This window comes from Octodon degus, unplaced genomic scaffold, assembly GCF_000260255.1.
Source record: "Octodon degus isolate 3935 unplaced genomic scaffold, OctDeg1.0 scaffold00169, whole genome shotgun sequence".
Classification (NCBI taxonomy): domain Eukaryota; kingdom Metazoa; phylum Chordata; class Mammalia; order Rodentia; family Octodontidae; genus Octodon; species Octodon degus.
In genome coordinates, this window is record NW_004524745.1 from 4,513,732 (window position 1) to 4,520,719 (window position 6,988).

A 6,988-nucleotide genomic window follows, 5' to 3' on the forward strand; every position below is an offset into this window, starting at 1 on the left:
CTTCTTCTTCTTCTTCTTCTTCTTCTTCTTCTCCTTCTCCTTCTCCTTCTCCTTCTCCTTCTCCTTCTCCTTCTCCTTCTCCTTCTCCTTCTCCTTCTTCTTTTTCAGAACTGGGGATTGAACTCACAGCCTTGCACTTGCCAGGGAAGCATTTATTCCACTGAGCCATCTCCTGGGCCCAAATCCATTTTCATAACCTAAGATTTTGAACAAATAACATAGTTCAGCCTTTGCATCCTCACCTCCAACGTGCTTTTAAGAATGACCTCCATGCAGAATTGTGTTGGAGAGAGTGGTTGCAGAGGAGCTGACACAGTTTTGGGTATCAAGGAAGCGCACACACACACACAAATGGCAATGGAGGCAAGGGAGGAATAAGTGAATGAAAACACAAGGATGTGAACCAGAAGTCTCCGAAGCTCTCCTATGTCTGTGCCAGGAGAGGCAACAGAAAGATGGATTGCAAGTCTTTATCCTTAAACTACGAAGTTAGAATTTGTGAAATGAGAGTATGAGTCCTCAGAAGCTCCCTGGGTGATGCCACAGGCCAGTCAGGAACCACAGGAAAAGAAGAAGAAGCAAAGTTGGCGTGAGGAGTGAGTGGACAAAGGGAGGAGGAGCTCCTTTGTTGGGTTGGGGGTGAGATACTGAATGTCCGTGGTGTGTACTTCTTGGGGTAAGCGTGACGCATGTATCTATGTGTGGCTTACTCTTTTGTGCTGCCTGCTCATTTTTAATGCTTATGCTTTATTTTTTTAAAGATAAGTATGCATTTGAGAAAATTTAGAGCACTTGCTATAGGTGGAAAAACACCATGCTAAAGTATAGAAAATATTTATGGTAGGAGACTACACTTAAAACAAAAACAATGAGGCAAGCAAGAAAACTCAATTTATCTGTTCACTACACAGATACTTTCATAAAAATGAAGGCCAGTTTATGACTTTATAATTATCATAAATTGTATAAGTAGCTGATTTAAAATTCTCATCATAGATAACATTTAAGAAGCTTAATATATGAGCCAGGTTTTGCTCTAAGTAAAAATTGTATCATCTTCATCTTGTGTATTTAGAAACTGAAGCATAAAAGTCTTAATATTTTTTCTTAAAATTACCCACATAATGAGTGGCAGAGCCATGAGAGCCCTCTTCTTTTAGCCTTAATATGAAAGCTGAAGCCTTAGCAAAGCACAGTGGTAACTAAAGCTACACTAAGACTAAATGGAATCCCAACTGGGTGTGAGAGGCCACGCCAGCTCGTGGGTGCTTTGACATCCAGAAGATACGAGAAGCCTGTAGGCAAATCCAGCCCCAATTAAAGTTGAAAAACACGTCAGTCATTCAATGGGTAGCTGAGCACACAGTAGCTACTGTATGTATTCATTATAAAGATGAATATTAATGTTGAAGCAAGTTTGTGTTGCACTTAAGTTCGTGAGTGACCAGAAAAACTCATATGTGACATTGAAGTCACAACAAGCAGACAACCAAGAGTTAGTCTTAATGTGTCAAAGAAGGCCTTTTAAAGCCCAGAAGGGAAAGTCTTAACAGATGGGCAAGGTACCTCTGGTAAAATAAAAAACAATGCATATTTCATACAATTATCTAAAATAAGGATCTGCAAACTTTCATCTATGTGCCAAATGAAGCCCTTGCCTTTGTTGTAAATAAAGCTGTTCCTGGGACACAGGTGGCTGGCAGTCAGTCATTGTAGTACCATCTAAGACAGGGTCTGAGAAACGATGTCCTGACCATAAGCTGCAGCAGACACTCTGTCTAGCAAAGCCAAAAATACTACTTGGAAAAATTCTGCTAATCGCTGTTCTAAAATATATTGCCAAAATATTGCAAGCTTAATGCACCTCTGAAAGCTTATATCCCCTTGCCTCATGGGTGTCAGAAACTCTGGGGAGGGGAAATCACTTAAGAAAGAGGTTCATGAGGATTCAGTTGGTCATGATCTTTATCTGACACAGTTGATTACCTCAGAGAATGAACTTTGCTAACCAGATGTTACATTTCTAAATATTCCAGCATGACATGTACCATGCTGTACATGAATACACAGAAGCTCCCTCTACACATTTGGTACCATGTTTCTGAATTGACATTTGTATTATGATTCCATAAATCTACTGATTATTTTTTCCATGTGTGAGCCACTTTAACATAAAATGTGATCAAAACCCAATTGCAAGAGTTCAAAAAGGCATAAAAAACCCAGTAAGTTTGTTTGTTTGTTTGTTTGTTTTGCAGAACCAGGGATTGAACTCAGGCGCTTATGCTTACCAGGCAGCCGCTTATTCTACTGAGCTATCTCCCCGGCCCCAGTAAGTTTCAATTTTATTACAAGTCTTAAAATCTGGGTCCAGTTCATTTTTAAAAAATGGTAAATTCAGCCCAGGATTTTTTACAACCAAACCAAAAATTACCACATAGGAACATCAATGCAACAAGTAAAATTTGCAAATTCAAGCCACAGACTTACAAAGTTAGTATCAGGGTAAGGCCACAGCCCGGGAAGAGCCAGGCCCTCTAAGGTGTGAAAGGAATCCTGCCTTCTGGGAGGGCACGGGTGTCTAGGAGCAATTCTGCTTCAGATTTGTATAGAAATAGAAAGTGCTACAGACTTTGCCACGGGAAACTACAAAGACAGCCCAAACTGTGGCTCGATTCCTGAAGCACGTGTTAAATTGGAGCCCAGAGAGAACTTAAGCTTCATTTCCAGGAGAAAGATGATGGCAAGCTCTTTGAAAATCTTAATTTTTATATAGCGGAGTTGCCTAGACTTCAGAAGGCCCCTCAGCCTCAGGACTCCCTGGACTCACCCTCATCCTCTTCACCAGACACAAAACCACAGGGCGCTGGTTCTGCACCCAGGACCTCCAGGGCCCATTAGTTTGTTTACAGGTCACGTCAGCGCCTTTGGGGGGGGCCTTTTGGGGGGCTTGGGATCGAATCCAGGGCTTGCAGGGAAACAATCACTGAGCTGCTGCGTTATTACCTCCGCCCTTGCAAGCCTTGTGACAGGGGGGTCCATCCGGGGTCTAAAGTGGCACAGGGGTTTCCTGGGCAACTCCTACACCCCATGCCTCCTCCTGCCCCTCACAGGACAGCAAGCCAGTGGCTTTCCAGGGGCTGCATCTTGAAGCTCCGCCGCCGTCTCCAGCGCCCCCTGCTGGACATTGGAGAGGCAAAGACTGGCGTAAGCAAAGGTTGCGCACAGTCACTTCTGCATACTTACTCCCTCCAAACCCCCTTTCCAAGGGCAGGATATGCAAAAAGGACGGAGTGTCACATCTTCTACAGGAAGATAAAGGATTGGTACACATGACGTTGAGCATCGAGAGAAACCTGGAATTAAAAAAATGGGTGAATGTCCCAGAAACCTGCATCCCACTGATACTGCCATTTTCCTTGAAACAAATCACCTATTTTGCTTTCGATGACTGAGGACACACTCAGTGTTATATTCCTGAGTCTTCCTCTGAGAAATGTGTTACATTCAAGTGAAAGTGACTGTCACATTTTGTAAAATAAAAAGACGAGTCCAGCTTCCATTGCCACGCCCTCCTCTACAGGCTCAGGACTGGGCTGTCCCTTCCCTTGGGAAGCTGCCTCCTGACATTTGGGTGTCACTACCACAAGGACTGGAAGTTTCAAGCAGGAAAGTCTGTAAGTGAATGGCAGCCCAGGTGTTATGGGTCAACTCTGCATAGGAACCAGATCAGCCAGATAGAAATTTGAATAGAGCCTTTGTTTATTGAGCTCAGCTCCATCAGCCACTTCTCACGCAGGAGAGGGCTGATCAGCCGGAACGTAGGTAGCAGGGGGCATTTATAACAGAAATCACATCCAGTTTGGTAAGCAAATTTGTTATCTAGCGCAGAACAACAGAAACTACATTCATTTGACACAGTTGCACACTGTTAAGGTCTTTTACAGCTTAGTGATAAGTGCATATTTTTACAAGATATATCTTAAACTGACTATGTTACAGGAGATGGTTGGGGAGCAAGTTTGTGTTAGTTTGCTGCCTTGACAAGAAACATTTATTGTTTAACAGCCTTGAGCCAAGAGGGAGAATACATTTTTTACAGTAGATAACAGGAAGCACAAGGCTTTTTTTAATATATATAATTTCCCACAGTTAAGACACAAAACTCTGTTAACCCTTTACACAGGGAAGCCCGCTGCTATGACCACCAAGTTCCCCTTCAATCCACACTATAGAGATACAAGGATAAACCACCGTTTTGGTTCCCAAGTTTTACTCAAGAACTCATAACAAAATATTCCAGACAAAGGAGCTTTAATCCTCATCTTCCTCCTCCTCTTCATCCTGGTTAATCTGGTAGTAACATAATTCATAACTCTCTTTGCTGCTAGCAACTACGTGCAACCCAGTCATGCAGACTATTCTTTTTCAAACATTTTTTGGCGAGATATTTCAAATACCTTTTGGAAAAAGGCACCTCAGAAGTCACAGTGATCTTGCTCTTGCTCCTTTCGAGGGTGACCATCCCTCCACCAAGATTGCCGGCTTTGCTGTTCACCTTGATTCTTTCCTGGAGAAACTGCCCAAAATTGGCAGCATCCTTGATTCCATCTTCTACCGGGTGTGTGCAATCAAGGGAGAACTTCGAGACCTGCTTCTTTTTTTTTTTTTTTTTGTCCCCTTCGCTGCAAGCTTTTTCACGGGGACCATGGTGGCCCTCCATAAATCTGATTATTGAAGGCCTACCCTGTCCTAGGAATTGTCTTAAATTTTTTTATATCCACAGTCTATCAATGTGTTGTTCATTGAAATCTACTTTCCCCTTTTCTCTCACAGAAGTAGAGGCCTGGAGAGTTAGCAGCTCATATGAAGGTAGAGAACAACAGATGTCTTGTAGCACTGGATTGACTTGAATTCTGCTAATCAGAGATACAAGAGATTTGAAAGTAGAAACTATGCTTTTATTACTCTGCAATTCTACTACAGTTTTCTGGATGGAGGTCCAAAATAACTCTAGTCCTGGTGCAAGGTTGCTCTGTAATCATTTTCACTCCACAGGCTCAGGAAGAACTTCCACTCTTAAATGCAGCTGCTTGAACTGTACACAAAGCCTTGAAAAACAGTGGGACTTCTGGGAAAATGGCAGGGGGGTAAGCAACAAATGTTCAGCCTGTCTGAGATTCAGAACCTAGACATGTAGACAGTGGGAAATAACAACTGAGGAGAGAGAGAGGCAGAGAGAGAGAGAGAGAGAGAGAGAGAGAGAGAGAGAGAGAGAGAGAGAGAGAAGCTGGGGATGCTAGAAGATTTCAGGAGGAAATTGTAAATATTAAGAACAGTAACTATCTAACCATCTGCTGGAAAATGAAGTAGGTAAAACCTTTCAAGATACAGGTATGGGCAAAGCCTTTCTGAGCAGAACACCAGTTATGTAAGAAATAATCCCATGAGGGCTGAGGAGATAGATCAGTAGAATAAGCACTTTCCTGGCAAGTGCAAGGTCCTGAGTTCAATCCCCGGTACCACACACACACACACATAATAATAATAATGATCTCAAGAATCAGCAAGTAGGATCGCATCAAATTAAAAAGACTCTGTACATGTATTAGTATCTTTTTGGTTTTTGATTTGCTAAAATAGATTTTGGTTTCTGCAACTGAACTCTGACCAAAACAAAATTTGGAGGTATATACATGATGTTTCCTGAAAGACAATGTGCACTAATATTATGAGGCTAGGGATCCAGGCAGCAGGTGGTGAGATGGCACAGCAGTCTGGAAACCTGGAGATTCTGGCTATTCAGTAGCAACATAAATTTGACAAATGGTCACCTAAAATACCTCCTAAGGAATATTAGATGTAGATCAAGCCAGCAACTGGAAAAGTGTAGAACAGTAGTGTAGATCGATTGCTTTGCTACTTTGAGCAGAATTCTATAAAAGAGATATGGACTATATCTAGATCTAGCCAAGTTGCAAAGAGATTCAAAAGAAATATATATGTTATGAGGAAAGGACAAAGAATCTAACCTGTGGATTAGGGTGAAGGGGCCAATTGTGCAACTTCCAAATCCAGAACAACTCAGGTTGAGCTTGGCCTTTGGGCGTGGGTTGGGTCCTGTCAGCTAGTTTGAATCCCTCCGGGGTTTCTTGCCAGCCTTCCCATGCTGACTTCGGCTGCCTCCCACGGTTGTTTTTCACCCACAAGTGCTCTGGGTCCCAAGTCAAACACAGCCTCTAGCTGAGCAGCCTCCGGCCTGGCACTGTCTCTCTCCAGGAAGGGTGGGCACCTGGACTGGAGTCACTCGCCAGCTGTTTCAGCTCACGGCACACCAGTCTGCTTCCCCACGGCTGGCTTTCTCCCTGAAGCTCTCTAGAGTCCCAGCTTTCACTTTCTCTCTGTAGGTTCAGCAGTCTTTTCTTGCTGGCTGGGAGCTGGGGCAGATGTGCAGGTGGTCCCTTCCCTTTTCCACACTGTGTCCTCACTTCAGTTTCCCTGCCAGTTTTAATTTTCCTGTCAGGTCCTTCCTTGTTCCTGTGAATCTACTTTCCTTGTTTTGTTTGTTTTCCTTTTTTCTTCCATAGGTTATTTTCCAGTGTCTGGCTTCTGAATCTTGGAGAAGCTGGGTTGTTGCTGCTTACTACCCAGCCATTTTCATGCAGTCCCCCACCCCCAATGTTTTTATACATTTTTAACTCTTTCAAATTGTTTATGCATCAATTTTGGCAATTATTGTTTGCTTGAGGTAGTATTCTTTCCTTCCAGGTTTAGTTTATTAATAAAAGCTTAGTTTTTTTTTTGACATCAGTTATTTTTATTTTACAATAAAAGAAATAAAAACAATGGTACAAAATCTCAAAACAAGATTTTAGGAGAGTAACAATGGTTAGTACATTGTGTATTGTTACTGCCAAAGTAGTTTCTCATATTACAAGATATAGGCAAGAAATAATAAGCAAATAACATAGATTCAAACCTCTTTTTT

The 6,988-nt window shown here is 42.4% G+C and overlaps 1 pseudogene; it reads right to left on the minus strand.

Moving 5' to 3' along the window:
• Positions 1-4,258: 4,258 nt before the first annotated feature.
• Positions 4,259-4,710, minus strand: LOC101582938 (annotated as a pseudogene).
• Positions 4,711-6,988: the final 2,278 nt, after the last annotated feature.